At 41.6% G+C, this 12,208-nt stretch overlaps 1 protein-coding gene across 1 annotated transcript in view; it reads right to left on the bottom strand.

Annotated features, from left to right (window-relative positions):
- The window catches only part of LOC125451110 (tudor domain-containing protein 7-like), a 98,610-nt gene extending 89,336 nt beyond the window's left edge, over window positions 1-9,274 (bottom strand). The window contains exon 1 of the mRNA XM_048527857.2: window positions 9,188-9,274. The gene's annotated coding sequence lies outside the window, so the exon portion shown is untranslated. The remainder of the gene's footprint in view (window positions 1-9,187) is intronic.
- Between the last annotated feature and the right edge of the window lie 2,934 nt (window positions 9,275-12,208).

Genomic DNA, 12,208 nt, shown 5'->3' with positions numbered 1-12,208 from the left:
TGTGATAGCCACAGGGAATAGCTCAAGGTGGATTGCTCTTCTTTCTTCTCTCCTTTCCTTTTTTCTCCCCTTCAGGTGAGACTGGGGCCTACAATTATGCTAAATTGCAGATCTCTTATCTTGGTGCCAAATCTGGCTTTAGCAACTATATTACTGTTGCCTTATGGAGGTGAAATGGCTTCCCGTTCCTTAAGAGAAGGTGTAAATGTCTTTCAGTCAGAGGTGAATAGGTTTCTTGATTGTTTAGAAAAAGTGTAAATGTCCAATGTTTTCTGTGAATGAATATTAATTCAAGTTGAATGCCTTGGCATCTCTGAAGGCTCCAAGATGTCTGGTGTTGTCATTAGAGATAATGGATTCTCCAGCATCTGCAGTTCCCAAGATAACAAAGTGTGAAGCTGGATGAACACAGCAGGCCAAGCAGCATGTGCTCCTGAGATGCTGCTTGGCCTGCTGTGTTCATCCAGCTTCACACTTTGTTATCTAAGATGTCTGAAGTTGTTGTTTTAGGTCTGAGGCATGAATAGGATTTCTAACTCAACCAGGGTTCCAGATAGCTATTCCCTGTGTACAAGTAGATGAACACAACAGGCCAAGCAACATCAGAGGAGCAGAAAGGCTGATGTTTCGGGCCTAGACCCTTCTTTGCTCCTCTGATGCTGCTTGGCCTGCTGTGTTCATCCAGCTTCACGCCTGGTTATCTCAGATTCTCCAGCATCCTCATGTCCTACCATCTCTCAAGCTATTCTCTGTGACTGTATATTCCAGAGGATAGCCCAGCTGCCTTTTTCTGTTGAAGTTCTGTGAAAAATCCAGGGGTTTTAGTCCCATATTCGAAATGACAGGGATTTTTGCTCACTCCTACACGAGGCAGGGAACTTCTCAAAGGTTGTTTTATCCCAAATACTTGTGCACTCAGGCAGTGGATACTTGAAAACTTGTTTAACTAGAGAAAAGGAGCAAGAGCAAGCTTTTGCCAAACTGAATGCAGGAGGCTAACTGGAAGTTGTTTTAAAATTATTTAAAATGGATGTGCGACATTGCAAAATGTTCACCATTTTATACAATATGTAAATAAGGGATACTAATTGAATTAACCGAGTCCAATCATAGCTGCTGTTCCTTTATTCTTTTGCAAAATGGTAAAAGCATGACAACCAACATCACTGTCACTCTAAGATGGAGATGAAGCAAAATGGTTATCTCAGATTCTCCAGCATCGGCAGTTCCCACTCTCATTATGTGCATTATTATTCTGGTTTATCTTACCCTCTCCCATTAGCCAGGGAACACTGGCTTGGTTTGTCCTTCACCTTTCCCCCTCGTGGAAAGGTGCTTTGGCTGTACCCAAATCCTCTTTCCAATTTATCTGAGCCACATCTGTGCTCACCCCACTGAAATTGGCCTCCATCCAACTTACTTTTATTCCAAATTGCTCTTTGTTCTTTTCTGTTGACTTTGATTACATGCAATACAGCCACACCTTAATCTTAAACTTAGACTACATAGTGAGGAGACTCTTGGTACTGTACTGAACAAATGTCCACGTACTTCACTGTTCAATTGTTGACTTCTGAACATGTTCCTGAAGAAAATGTGAGATCACCTTTCACAAAAGCCATTTAGGACTGCATTAGCCATCAAGCGGCTTACTAGTTTAAAGCTTACAAAAGCGGAGTTCAACACACCAACAGATTGAACGTTAGACCTTCATCTGGCTAATATTACAGAACTTTTGTTACTGCATCACATAGTGGCTACAAATATAAATAGTGTAAGTTAGGTTAAAACCATCGGCTTAGTTGCATTGAGCAGGAAGCTGCCCTTGGAATCCTGAACATTGTCTCATGACCCTGTGAAGTTTCACGATATCAGGTCAAACATGGGCAAGGAATCCTGCTATTACCACGTACTGCACTCCCGCAGCTAATGCAGTGGTATTCGTCTGTTTTGGATACTCTTCTCATTCCCTCTTTTCTCCATCCACTTCTCCCTCACTCCCTCTTGCTCTTCTACCCATCCTTACTCATCCCACCTGTGGAATTTGCACCCTCCCTCCTTGCCTTTCCCCTCCTATCTCCATCCCCCCCATTCTCCCTCCCTTTTCTTCTAATGCCCTTCTCCTGCCATCCTATGTTCCCCCAACTTGCCCTTCCCTGCTCCATCCTCCTTCCACCTCCTCCAACTCTCCCCTCCCTCCCTACACTTTGCATCTTTCTTCCCCCTCCTTCATGCACCCTTCTTTCTCCCTTTGCCTCTTCATCCACCTTTCTCCCTCCTTTTCATCACCCTTTTTCCCTACCTTCTTCCTCTCATATCCTGTTATGTCTTTTTACCACTCCCTCCATCATCTCTTTCCTCCCTACCTCATCCACCTCCCATCCACTCTTAACCCTTCTGTTCCTTAATAATATCGCTACCATCTTAAAAATCATCAGGAAAGGTAAAAACAAATGAATTTGTAAAATAAAACCTGTAATTAGATGCATACATCTTGTTCTGACATGTCAGCCGTTATAGAACTATAAGATCTCCTACTCAAAGTAAAGTTAATCCTATTATAATCAGTGATCTGGAATCTCTCAAGTTTGCGTAATACTTTTTCCACAAATGGGGTAGTTATCTCAAACCACTAATCAATTAAATTGAACAGCTGGAGAAACCCAAAGCAAACTGATTTGATAAGATAATAAATGAAAAAACAATTCAAAGTCAGTCCCTATATCTAATGACCAAAATGTAATCTGTGTTTATGTCACATTTATATGTAACTATGGCATTGATTTGAAGTGTTTGCATCAAAATAATTACTAGCACTGCCTTTATTTGATGTTAGGAGATGACCTGAACAGAACAGAATCAAATGCTGTGGATGCAAGTAACTGCTTCCACTCAGACACAACAAACTTTTAAAGTGGTGCAGTGGTAATAAAGAGATAACAAGGTGTAGAGCTGGATGAATACAGCAGGCCAAGCAGCAGAGGAGCAGAAAGGCTGATGTTTTGGGCCTAGACTGAAGAAGAGTCTAAGCCCAAAGCATCAGCCTTCCTGCTCCTCTGATGCTGCTTGGCCTGGTGTGTTCATCCAGCTCTACCCCTTGTTATCTCAGATTCTCCAGCATCTGCAGTTCCTACCATCTCTGAAGCAGTGGTAGTAAACCTAGTTTTGAGCCAGGAGGCCTGGGTTCAAGTCTCACTTGTTCCAGAGATGTGAAAGAACATGTATGAACAGATGATTAGAAAATAGTTTTCGTTTCAATTGTGAGATATATTCAGCACATTTTGCAGCAGTTCAAAATGAAACCATTTCATCTTGCAAGTTTGGTGACAGCTTGAAAAATGAAAGCAAAAAGTCAAACTAACCTATTGAGCGCTTCAGGTTTATTTTTAAGCTAAATTCCAAGTAATGTATAAAAAGAAACCCAGTTTGAGCATAAACATAGAATTCATCTATCATGTTCATGTTTGAGTTATATAAATTGCCTTTTAAAAACTTGGACCCAAAATGCAAAAGTATATCACATTTGTAACTTAAGTGGTTAAACTACTTGATACAACTACAAATAAACTGTTCAGTCAAAACTATAAATAAAATAAAGCTGGTCTAATGAATGGAATTGTGTGGCACATCTCCATGTGGAAGAGAGGAATAAAAGGTTGATAAGGAAGTCCCACACAGACTGGTTACGTCCAAAAGCGATGTGCTTGCTATTTGAAAGAAGAAGAAAAGGAAAGACTGCAAGGAAGAGATGAAGTAACACAGCAGGCCAGGCACATCAGGAGTAGGAAAGTTGATGTTTTGGGTCTGGACCATTCTTCAGAAACAGACTATTTTCTTCAGTAGGTCCCTGAACCAAAACATCAACTTTCCTACTCTTCTGATGCTGCCTGGCCTGCTGTGATCCTCGTGCTCCACACTAGGTTATCTCTGACTCTAGCACTGGCAGTTCCTACTATCTCTGACTGCAAGGAAGATGCTGGTACAGGGATGGGGGTTGTGGGGATAAAAGCAGAATAGAAATAACAAAAAAGCAGAATAGAAATAACAAAAAAAACATGCCCTGCAGCCAAGAGCAATGATTCTGAAGAACGTATTGCATAGTAAGACCAGAGTAAGGGATATCTCACAGCAGCTACAAAGGACTATAGGAAGGAAGGGGCAGAATCCATATGTATATTTAAGGCTGAGATGAATAGATTCCCAGTGGTTAGCACTGCTGCCTCAAAGCACCAAGGACCCAGGTTTGATTCTACTTTTGGGCGGCTGTCTGTGTGGAGTTTGCACATTCCCCCGTGTCTGTGTGGGTTTCCTTTGGGTGTTCTGGTTTTCTCCCAGAGTCCAAAGATGTGCAGGCTAGGTGGATTGCTCATGCTAAATTGCCTGTAGCGTTCAGCGACGTAAAGATGAGGTGAGTTATAGGGATGGGTCTGGGTGGTATGCTCTGAAGGTCAGTGAGGACTTATTGGGCCGAAGGGCCCGTTTCCACAGTGCAGGGATTCCATGAGATAATTGATCAAAAGCAAAATCAAGGGTTACAGGGCTTGGAAAGAACTTGGATGTGGGAACGTCAGACCAGTCGTGATCCCATTGAATGTAGCATGTAGCAGGGTCGAGGGGCCAACCGGCCTATTATGCCTATTTCTTATAGGGAAATCTACTTGCTGTCATTCATGATGCAGCAAACAACAAAAGTTTGGAACAGAAAAGAGATTCTACTTTGAAAGCCTATCGTGAGTACTGATCTAAGTTGACATATAGCTGAAGAACTGATATAGGAAGTAAGACATTGGCTTTGGTGTGACACTGACAATTCTGGGACAGAAGGCAGCTGCACCAATGGGCTGTGTTCTGCCTGAACTGGGGTAGAATTGGTGTCCTCCTGGAAAGGGTAAAAAGGGAAGTGGCAAATGTTATAAAATTACCAAGAGGAAGGCACAATCCACAGAAACATCAGTTTAATGTAAACAAAATGGATCAGGAGAACATAGGAAAGATTATAGTAAAGGATGGCATTGATGACTTCAAAATACATTGTTATAAGACAGCAATATAAAAAGATAGTTAAAGAAAATCAAAAGAAATTACAGATAAATTTGAAGTGGTACTTGTGGAAAGGAAGAATAAACCTGTAAAATTTCGCACAATTATTTTGGAATTTGGAGTTTTAAAATTGAGGCAGATAAGATTTTGATTTCAGAAAGAGTCATAAATGTTTACAGTACAGAAAAAGGCCCTTTGGCCAACTGGAAGAGAGGAATAAAAGGTTGATAAGGAATCTGCACCAGTCAAAAACAAACACCTAACTATTCTAATCCCATTTTCTCACACAGCCCATAGCCTTGCATGACGTCGTATCACAAGTGTACATCTAAGTAACTCTTACATGTTATGGGAGTTTCTGCCTCTTACAGGCAGAGTTCCAGATTACCACCGCCCTCTGGGTTCTTCCTTGCATCTTCTTTAAACCTTCTGCCCTTATCTTAAATGTATATCCCCAGTCATTAATCCCAACACCAAGGGAGAATGTTTCTTCCTCTATCTGTCTGTCTGTACCCAATTTTTATACATCTTAATCATGTCTTCCCTCTGTTCCACATAAAACTCTAGTTTATCTAACCCCGCTACAAAATGAAAACCCTCCTGCCAAGACAACATCCTGGTAAATATTTTATTTTCCTGAAGAGGCGGCTAGGACCGAAACGTCAACCTTCTTGCTCCTCTGATGCTGCTTGGCCTGCTGTATTCATCCAGCTCTACACCTTGTTATCTCAGGTTCTCCAGCATCTACAGTTCCCAGTTCCTATCCTGGTAAATATCTTCTGCCTCTTTCCAGTGCAATGTGGATTCTTCACTTGCATACAACACTCTAGCTGTGGCCTAACTAACATCTTATACGGGTCTCACAACCTCCCTGCTCTGAAACACACTGCTTGGCTAATAAAAGGAAGTATTCACTGAAGCCTTCTTACCTACATGATCTACTTTCACATTACCTTAAGGGACTGTGGACATACACATCAAGATCCTTAGCATTCCCAGGATCTGACCATTCATCATGAATTTCCTGGTCTTGTTTGTCACATCCAGTGTACCACCTCACTCATCTATCAGTCAGCCTTCCTGACCAACCGATCTAGATCCTTCTGTAACCGCAGGTCCTCCTCCTTACCAATGACCACCCCACCAATTTTCATACCATATGCAAACTGATGAACCAACCTCCCTCCTGTCAAGCTTAAAAATCATACCATCCATAGCTACATACACAATTTTATACATACAAACAGCAAGGATCCAAACACTGATCCCTGTAGGATCCCACTGGACACAGGCTTCTCGTCACAAAAACAAGCCTTGACCATCACGGTCCACTTCCTGCCCCTCAGGCAATTCTGGGTCCAATTAGCTAAATCTCCTTGGAACCCAAGGGGCTCTTACACTCAATATCAGTTTACCGTGAGGAACTTTATCAAAAGCCCAGTTGAAGTCTAAGTAGATTACGTCTAATGCATTGCCTTCATCTACACACTATGGAATTGACATTTGTTTTCTTTTAAAAAGGAGGAAAATAAAACTTGGAAAAGTGACTTAAATACACAATTTTCAGGACAGCATGCAACTTAAGAGTCCAGCAAGATACCTGTGGTCCTAACTTAAAAGTGTTTATAATACTTGCTTTTCTCCATATCATCAACTCTCCAATCAGGGAACACTCTAAGGTTTGAGTTCAGTTCAGAACAATCAGGTTTCAGATTCATGCTAGCAGAAGAATCTGGGTCTCAGGTCAAGAGAACAATTTTATCCAAGCAGCAGGACAACACGTTAGGTTTTTAGAATCTCCAGGTAGAGAGAGTTTTATATAAGTCTCTTATAGGCAGCACGGTGGCAAGCACTGCTGCCTCACAGCTCCAGAGACCTGGGTTCAATTCCAGCATCGGGCGACTGTCTGTGTGGAGTTTGCACATTCTCCCCATGTCTGCGGGGGTTTCTTCTGGTGCTTCGGTTTCCTCTTACAGTCTGAAGATGTGCCGGTTGGGTGGATTGGCTATGCTAAATTGCCCATAGTGTTCAGGGGCGTGCAGAGGAGGTGGGTTATAGGGGGATGGGTCTGGGTGAGATGCTTTGAGGTTCAGTGTGGACTTGTGGGGCCGAAAGGACTGCTTCTACACTGTAGGGATTCTAATTCTTGACTATCAAATAAAAATGATTCCAAACCGGAAAGAATGAGTTAAATAAGAAATTAAACATTTAAGTTGGGAGCAACTTTCTTTTTTGGAAGTGAATGTCTGAAAGAGGATATTGCTGGGAAAATACTGGATCTATGATTTTTGCTGTTTATGTTGGGATCAGAATACACAGATTTCCTTTTTTGTCTTTCATTCAACAATCTTGTAGTTTTGTTTTCAAAGAACTTTGGCAACGTGGTACAAATATATTCTTTTACCAATTACCATGAGAGAAATGCAAACATAAAATGAAAGATCTATCAAACCAGGTTTAATTCTGGAGTGACAGGATCAGAAATTAAATGAAGGCGATACTTTATGTGGAGGATAATAATTAAAACTAGGGAAGTTATAATAAAGTTATATTCATCTCTAGTTCTGATTATGTCATAAAAAAGAACCTCTCAGACTAGATCTTAACTTAGTTTCACCTTTATTCACAGGAAACACGATTTCAGTTTCACATGACAAACATCAGACAGCTGGGCAGGAAATTACACTGTCAATTGCACACAGTAAACATGCAACAGCAAGCACCACAAAGCTTGTTGAAAAGGCTGAAACAATTGACTTTCACTTTCGTTTCTTTGTCAAACATATTTCAGTCACCACCTATCACAATTTATCCTTTATATGAAAGCTTGCTCCTGTCATAGTCTATTGCTAGGATCAGAACAGGGAAACAACATTACCTAAGGAAAGGGAGCTTCCTATTATAAAGCACTCAAGGCCCATGAAGTCAGCATCAGGCTTTTTTTTTGCCTATCAAACAACTACTCCAGGATTGTTCTGAAACACTAACTTAACCCTGGCTTTTCTTCACCTCTACAATACCTTATTTAAACCCAGCTCCTCCAACAGGAGGTAAGAGATAAATGATATATTATCCACAAAACTGAGATCATTACATCAGTAATCACTGCTGCTTCACCTTCCTTCTCTATGTCTTATCTATGAAAACACACAGGTTCACAGGTTTACCTATTCACCTTCTCCCCTCTGATCACGTGTGCAAGCCTATTTTCTGTCTTCTCGATTCTATCCCTGAAATTGTGTTGACAACCAATGGTAACTGACAATGCTCACTCCACTCACACATTCCACCTCCCTTCCCAAATGCTATTAACCACCACTCTTACTACCCCAAATGGAAAGACATGGTTCTACGCACACAAAGCAATTTCTAAAATGTTTTAAAATCAAAGGCTGACTACTGTATGAAGAAGTCCAGTCTCCCTTTGGATATGCCGAGATGAAATTAAATTATTGCTTGCAGGTAGTGTTGCCTCAATATTTCAAACACTGTCTGCATTTCCCAATCCAAAGTTGTAGCAACATTGCAACTTGTTGATTGCACATAGTCCATTACAGCACACAACTGATGAATCCTATAGCACAGGGAGGTAGGGTTACATAATATTTTGCTACTTTTCTCTTTTAAAAAAAACTTTTGTTTGTGTTTAGTTTTAACAAAATTCCAGAAATTTAAAACTGCAAAGGAACAGCAAAACTACAATACAACTTTTGGTTACTGTAGCTTTCTGGTTCTCATTGATTGGGCCAGTTGGTCCACAGTCTTTGCTTAGCCCAGTTTCAGCTACTAACCGGGAGACGGGGAGTTGATCCCCTGCTCCCTGCCAAGAACAAACACCCTTTCTTCTTCTACCTCTTGTGCACGCACTGGTGCCTCGCCCCACGTTCCCTCCCCCCAAGAGTTGCTGCGCCGCTTTTCCCAGAGATAAGCCTAACAACCCGGGCACACCAAACACTGTGCTCCTCTTGCACTACCACAACCCCTGCAGGTCCAGACCGCGGCCCCTCTGACAATATTCTGCCGACAACCCCCGGGGAGACCCCTCAGGCTCTCGGGTACTTTTCTCATTCGCCACCTTGCCCCTCTCCTCTCCTTAAGTGGCGGCAGACCTCCTCCCCATCCTGTCGCGGTGTGCCCGGTTACTCACTGCCGTGCGCAGTCCTGCGCTCGCGCCGCCGCTCGCTCTCTGACGGTTGAATCCTGTTCGGAGCACGGGCGCACGCATGCGCACCGAGCACAGTCTAGACCCACGCCTGCGCGCTGCCGCCGGAACGGACACCTGTCATCGTGTGCGAGAGGCGACGACGTAGAAGTGTCCCTACCTCTGCGCCGGGGAGAGTCCGGTTTCAAGAATTCCCACCTGAAGCGCAGGTGTGGCATAACGTCATCGAACTGGTCGCTTAGAAAGGAAAGGTTAAGTTACCACAATCTTACCAGATCATTGGACTCCTGTCTCATTGAAGAGAGACAGGATTTGGTGGTGGTTTAACCGGGTGGGGGTGTCACCTCGCCTCACGTCAGGGGAGAGAGATTGAGAAGGCGAGCCCTTCATGCTAACCTCAGACGGTGCAAGAATTGAACCCACATTGTTGGCACCACTCTGAGTTACAAGCGGAGCCGGATCAATAACGTGTTCACTTGCAATATGGATGGCCCAGGTCTTTCATGCCACCTGCTCTTGAACGTATGTCCCAGGACAAAACCGAAGACAGCATCTGCAGTTCCCATTATCTCTGATTCAATTTGAGCATCGTTGTTGATCATCGTGTTTGGAACAAAAAAGGAGGCACAGGAAATGTTACTTGTTTGACAAGTCTCGAATGATTTAATCAAGATAATATAAAGTAACAAATGAGGACACAGACCAGTGAACTGGGTAGACAGGGTTGGTGGATGAATTACAATGCAGAGAAGTGATTCATTTTGGCAGGAAGAATGAGGTGCGATGTCGTGGACAAATCAGATAAATTGGCATTGTCCCCCTTAGAGAAGAGGATATTTTATCAAGGTGCTCAAAAACATGAACAGTTTAACGGTTAAAGAGAGAATTGTTTGCAAGGGTATAAATGTCAATATCCAGAGGTAGACTTAAGGCAATCTGCAATAGAGCTGGAGGAGAATTTTTTTCACAGCATGTGGATCTGATCCATAATGCACATCCAGAAAACATGGTGGAAGCATTCCATGTTAACTTCCAAGGGAGACCGGATGAATACTTGAAGGGAGAAAATGAACCGGGCTATGGTGAAAGAGCAGGGAGTGCATTTAATTTGTTCTTTTAAAGAGTAAGGCACAATAGACCAAAATGCTTTTTATGTGTTTCTAAGCTACACTTTTATTTTAAAGCCCCAAGCTCAGCATCATAAATGTTCACTCCATATTGACTTATCTTCCTACAAACACTTTTCAATTTAGGAAATGGACCTTTGTCTGTGTTTCTCTAATTACAAAAAAAAACTGTTCTTAGTAGTCTGCCAGTGCCAGTGTTGTAAATACAAAATAAATTTTGTGAGCTCAGCTGGTCTGGCAATGAACAACTGAACCACACTGATTAGGAAGAAAGGAAGTTTGATCCCACTGTTTGTTGAGTTAGCTAATTTCAGCTGGGATGCAAGAGGAATGTGATGATCAAGAGTTTGATGTTTGGCCTGCTGTTCACAGTTTATATAAATAATTTGACCTTGGCTACAGTTAATGTTGAGGAGAATTGTAGCAGAATAGTAGGAGATGTTAACATCATGCCGATTGGGAATGCAAATGCGACATGAACTTTGATATTGTTCAGTGTAAGTTAGTGAATTTTGTTAGGAGGTGTTGTGAGGCTGAACAGAACTTGGAAGATAAAAGTCTCAATAAATGGAGAAAAGATTCTTTGGGGTTACAGATTCACAAATTATCACAATGGAAGAGTTCAAGGGAAATGCTGGTATTCATTTCAAATGGAATTGAAACATAAATGATACAAATCAGGAGGTCATTTGGTCTATTTGGGAGTGTTACGAATTAGCCTCACAATTGCCCCTTTTCCCAATAATCCTGTGAACCTTTTCGAATCAAATATTATTCAATCTTCATTTGCAAGTTACCATTTAATCTGCCACCGTCGTTTTAGACACACCTTTCCAGATCACATCAACTCACTGTAAAACAATTGTTTCCACAGGTCCTTCTGGGTCTTTTGCTAATCATCTTAAATGTTTATTCTCTAGTTACTGACGATCCTCCAACTGGAAGCAGTTTTACCTTCTTTACTTTAAGAAACAACAGGGAATTAATGTTTGTTTGTACAGAATGAAGGTTAAAGCACTGTTGGTATTCTATACTGTCTTCTGGCTTCATATTACAAGGCAGGATATAGAGGCGTTAGACTAGTTTCCAAAGTCACTTATTGTGAGAAAATATGCATTTTTCCGACACCCTTAATGGACTAAAGTATGACAAAGCATACCACATCAGTGATATTAAATAAAATCTGACATCAAGCTATTTAGAATATTACGATAAATTATTCAAAGAGCTAGATTTTAAAGAATATATCTTCTTTCTGGAATAACAAAGGTTAACCGAATAAAGCTGTTCAATTTTTTGATAGGACTGCATAGTGTAAACGTCATGAAAATGTTTACACTTGGGTAAATTTAAAACAGTGGGTCATAAATAAAAGATTATCATACAAGGTTGGCAAAAAAATGAGTCATACAATTCTGCTTATTTATTTATGGAATGTGTGTGTTGCTGGCTGGGCCAACATTTATTCCCCATTCCTAGTTGTTTGTCAGAAAGTAACAGTGAGATGTCTTCTTGAATCACAACAGTGTATGTGTTGTAGGTAGACCGACAATGTCATAAAGGAGAGAATTCCAGGATTTTGCTCTACTGGCCATGAAGGAAAGGTGATATATTTTCAAGTCAAGATGGTAAGTGGCTTGGAGGGGGTAATTTCAGGTGATGTATCTGCTACCCATTTCCTTCTCGGTGGCAGTGGTCATGGCTTTGAAATATGCTGTTTAAGGAACCTTGGTGAATTTCTGCAATGCATCATGTGGATTGTATTCACTGCTGCTACTAAGCATTCAAAGTGAATGGAGTGGTTGAGCGTGGACATAGTGCCAATCAAGCAAGCTGCTTTGTCCTGGATGGTGTAAAGTTTCTGAAATGTTGTTGGAGT

Source organism: Stegostoma tigrinum, chromosome 3 (genome assembly GCF_030684315.1).
Source record: "Stegostoma tigrinum isolate sSteTig4 chromosome 3, sSteTig4.hap1, whole genome shotgun sequence".
NCBI classification, from domain to species: domain Eukaryota; kingdom Metazoa; phylum Chordata; class Chondrichthyes; order Orectolobiformes; family Stegostomatidae; genus Stegostoma; species Stegostoma tigrinum.
The sequence above is the reverse complement of the archived record's forward strand: the minus strand, read 5'-3'. Positions and strand labels throughout refer to the sequence as shown.